Source organism: Melanerpes formicivorus, unplaced genomic scaffold (genome assembly GCF_026170545.1).
Source record: "Melanerpes formicivorus ecotype bairdi unplaced genomic scaffold, bMelFor1.0.p_v2 SCAF_10, whole genome shotgun sequence".
NCBI lineage: Eukaryota > Metazoa > Chordata > Aves > Piciformes > Picidae > Melanerpes > Melanerpes formicivorus.
Window position 1 is genome coordinate 14,508,270 of NW_027142362.1, and position 4,849 is coordinate 14,513,118.

Here is a 4,849-nt window from a genome sequence, read left to right on the forward strand (position 1 = left end):
GACCTATGCTGTTTAACCTGGAGAAGACTGAGAGGAGATCTTATCAATGCTTACCAGTATCTAAAAAGCAGAAGTCAAGATGGGGCCACTCTCTTTTCTGCTGCCCAGTGACAAGACAAGATACAATGGCCACAAACTAGAACCCAGGAAATTCTACCTTTGTGGGTCCTGGAGCACAGAAACAGGCTGCCCAGAGAGGAATCTCCTCTGGAAAGTCTCACAACCTGCTTACATGTGTTCCTGTACAATCTGCTTGGGAGAGTCCTCTCTTGAACATGTAAATCAGCTTGTGATTGTGATGATTACATTAAGAACTGAGAAGTGTCTCCACAAAGATAAGATCATCCTGAACTACCTTCCTGATGTGTCATCTCTGCCCACAGAGACAGCAACTGCCCAGGGGGTGTGGTGGACAATGGATGGCAATGAGGGGTGCTGACCCCTGCAAGCACCCAGGAAAGACGCCCTGAAATGTGACAAGGGTGTGGGCCAGGAAGAGCTATGATGAGTGAATCAGGAACATAATAAAAGGCCTGGGCTATGCCAGCTTACTGGGGGGAAACATCACTGTGGACCTCTCAGACTGGAGACAGCGTTCCAGGATGTCTCTCCTCCCCCACCCCCACCACCAAAGGAGGACCATGAGGTAGTAACTTTCTCTCCTGCTCGCTCTTTCTCCATTCTCTCTCTACCTTTTCTTTCTCTGTTTTGTTTGCTCCATTCTCTCTCTACCTTTTCTTTCTCTGTTTTGTTTGCTCCGTTCTCTCTCTCTTTAATAAATAGTCTTGTCTTGATATATGACCTTGTCTGTGCCTTAATTTCACTCACAGGAATGTTCAAAAAGTACCACATCTCCTTCCTAACTTCTAGACTGAGATACTGCTCTAGCAGGGGTGTTGGACTAGAAGATCCCCAGAGGTCTCGTCTAACCCCTACCAGTCTGTGATTCTGTGATTCACTACTGCTGGTGTAAACCAAAATGGCTGAGGACAACACTGGCTGAGTGGTGTCACTCACAGAGCACCATGGAGAGATCTCAGCTACACACCACTCCTGCATTCTTGCTGTACCCTTCATTAGTACCATCAGTTGATGAACACATCATCAAAACTCCCATGAAAACCTCACCAGCCCAGCACAGGTACACCCAACTTGTGCTTCCTCTTCAGTGATGGTTCGCAGGTGAGTTTCAGATGGTGGCCTGATGCAAAGCCTGGCTGTGAAATATTGTAACTAAAGATGAGTAAAAGGATGAGGTTCTAAATACCTTCTTTGCCTCAATTTTCAACAGTAAGGCAGAAGGACTTCAGGATAACTGGCCTCCTGAACTGGTTGATGGGGTCAGGGCACACTGTAGTCCCCCTGAAATCCACAAGGAATTAGTTCAGGACTTGTTGAGCCACTTGGATACTCGTAAGTCCATGGGACCAGATGGGATCCATCCTAGGGTGCTGAGAGAGCTGGCAGATGACCTCCATCACTTACCACCAGTCCTGGCTCACTGGAGGGGTCCCAGATGACAGGAAACTGGCCAGTGTGATGCCCATCCACAAGAAGGGCTGGATGGAGGAACCTGGAAACTACAGGTCTGTCAGCCTGACCTCAGTGCGAGGGAAAATTATGGAGCAGATCATCTTGGGGGCAATCACTGCACACCTGAAGGATGGCCAAGGGCTCAGGTCCAGCCAGCATGGATTTAGGAAGGGCAGGTCCTGCCTCACCAACCTGATCTCCTTCTATGATCAGGTGACCGCCTGGTGGATGTGGGGAAGGCTGTGCATGTGGTCTACCTGGACTTCAGCAAGGCCTTTGACACCATTCCCCACAGCAAACTCCTGGCCAAGCTATCAGCCCGTGGCTTGGACAACAGCACTCTGCACTAGGTTAGGAACTGGCTGGAGGGCCAAGCCCAGAGAGTGGTAGTGAATGGTGCCACATCCAACTGGAGGCCAATCACCAGTGGTGTTCCCCAGGGATCAGTTCTGGGCCCCATCCTGTTCAATATCTTTATTGATGATGTGCATGAGGGGATTGAGTCCATTATCAGTAAATTTGCAGATGACACCAACTTGGGAGCAGGTGTTGATCTATTAGAGGGCAGAAGGGCTCTGCAGAGGGACCTTGAGGGATGGGCAGAGTCCAACAGGATGGCATTCAACAAGTCCACCTGCCACGTGCTGCACTTTGGCCACAACAACCCTATGCAGTGCTACAGGCTAGGGTCATAGTGGCTGGAGAGCAGCCAAACAGAAAGGGATCTGGGGGTACTGATTGAAAGCCAGCTGAACATAAGCCAGCAGTGTACCCTTTGTGGCCAAGAAGGCAAATAGCATCCTGGCCTGCATCAGAAATAGTGTGGCCAGCAGGAGCAGGGAAGTCATTGTGCCCCTATACTCAGCACTGGTTAGGCCACACCTTGAGTATTGTGTCCAGTTCTGGGCCCCTCAATTTAAGAAGGGCATTGAGACTCTTGAACATGTCCAGAGAAGGGCAATGAGGCTGGTGAGAGGCCTTGAGCACAAGCCCTGTGAGGAGAGGCTGAGGGAGCTGGGATTGTTTAGCCTCTAGAAGAGGAGGCTCAGGGCAGACCTTATTGCTCTCTACAACTACCTGAAGGGTGGTTGTAGCCAGGAGGGGATTAGTCTCTTCTCTCAGGCAACCAGCACCAGAACAAGGGGACACAGTCTCAAGTTGCACCAGGGGAAGTTTAGGCTCGAGGTGAGGAGAAAGTTCTTCACTGAGAGAGTTGTTAGCCATTGGAATGTGCTGCCCAGGGAGGTGGTGGAGTCCTCGTCCCTGGAGGTGTTCAAGATTGGACGTGGCACTTGGTGCCATGGTTTAGTACTAGTGAGGTCTTGGACGACAGGTTGGACTCGATGATCTTTGAGGTCTTTTCCATTCTATGATTGATTCTATGATTCTATGACTACACTCCATCAGGCAGCTCTGTGCCAGCACTACCGCAGCTGCTTGGGACTGGGTCACACTCTCACCTCTCAACACACAACTGGCTCAAGATGCCCCATGTGCCAGCATGGGACTGTTTGGCTTCACTCTACCTATCCTGAGTTACATCTTTCCCTCTTCATTTTACATCCATTAGAAAATCTAAAAACAGATGCTTGGAATCACTTGGAATTTCTCAGATTGCTATCAAAAATTGGCCTGATGTCTTAGAGTTGTTCCTAAAATGAACTTTTGCTTTTACATCCCCATATTTGGCTTTTGTTTTATTTTGAAGCAGAGAAATCTAGTCTGTGTTTATGTGCTAGAACAGTAGCTGGAACAGTATCTGTACTTTTCACCGGTGCTTTCCACACATGCTTTTTTAACTAGAGTTTTCCTTATGATTGTTAATCCTGGGGCAGGAATTTCCTATTGCATTCCTCACGGCAGTAGAGCAAGAGGGAGAGGCTGCTCTTTCTCTAGCAATATCCTTTTCCACCCTTCCTGTTTATACAGCATTTTTGTTTCACAGGACAGAGTCTTCTGTTCTGACAGTGACTTCTCTCCAGCTATCCATTGCTGTCCATATGTTTAACCTGGTTATACATGCCTGTTTGCAGAGCCTTTCAGGACTTCACTTCCTTCACCTCCTGGCCTGAGCTGTGGAGCATGTCAGGAAGGCAGGGCTAGTGCCAGGGCTCTTCTGTGACACGGCTGCTTCCCTGCTGCACCCTGAGCTGCATGGCTGCTCTCCAAGGCTGGGACATACTGGGGAAGGGACAAGACACAGGTTAAAACCCCTTCCTCTGGAAAGGAATAGAGGTGTTTCTGAGCCAGAAATAGCTTGTCAGACCAAAGAGGAGGTCTGGAAATACTGGGTTTTCCAAAGCTTCCCTGGTCAAACTTTAGTGAGTAAGAAATACAGTGGATACTTCAGTGCCCTGCTCCTCTATCTTCATTTATCTGACAGGACATCGAGGCCAATCCTGGTTCATGGATTTCACCTCAGGAACAAGAGGTGATTTTCACAGGTGCCAAGTCCATCAGCCCAATTTATGAGTCCACAGCCCTGAAGTGCAAGAACTATGGCACTTCTCCCTGCAAGAACAGAACTGCAAGACAGCGTCAGCCTCAGTGGAACCAGTGACAGTTGGACACTGATGTCACTCAGAACAGCTGGCTCAGCACTTTCCTCAGCCCCTCAGAGTAGAAGAAACAAAACACTGTGCCTAAATTAAGGGAGATGCTTTTCTGCAGTGTCTAAACTGAGCACTTCCATCAAGCACCCTCATGCTGACCACAAAAACTACACTGAAGTGGAATGGACAACTAACCCCCAGCATGGTTCTAATCCTCCTTTACCAACAAGACAGGAAGCTGAACTGCTCCATCTCAAGGCGATCTACAAATAATGATAGCCCAAGCCCTCAACAGTTTTTTGGTGCCCAGCTTTCCTTTCACTGGCATTCCACTGCAATGTGATGAAGATCCTGCACATACCCTGCATTTTCCAGTACAGTGATGTAGGTAAAGCTGCACCTACGTCTTAGGTACAGCAATGAAGATCTGGAAAGAAAATACGTTAGCTGTGATGCTTCTGAGTAGGAAAACACAACCTGAATTCTCAGTTCCTGAATGCAGAAGGAACTCAGATGGAATTTCAGGTACTTTCAAGGACAGCTGGCTGTCAGTTGCTGTGGCTCACTTTGGGAATTTCCAGAAGATATTCCAGAAGTAGTTTTCTGGTAGATCTGGATTTTACCCTAGATTTTTTGCAGGACAAATGATCCAAGAGACTCGATGGTGGCAAAAGGGAATGTGAAGAAGCCAGAAAAAAGAGCTACCACTGCAAGTACCTAACTGATGGGAAATCATGACTGTATACATGTTCTTAATATGTAAA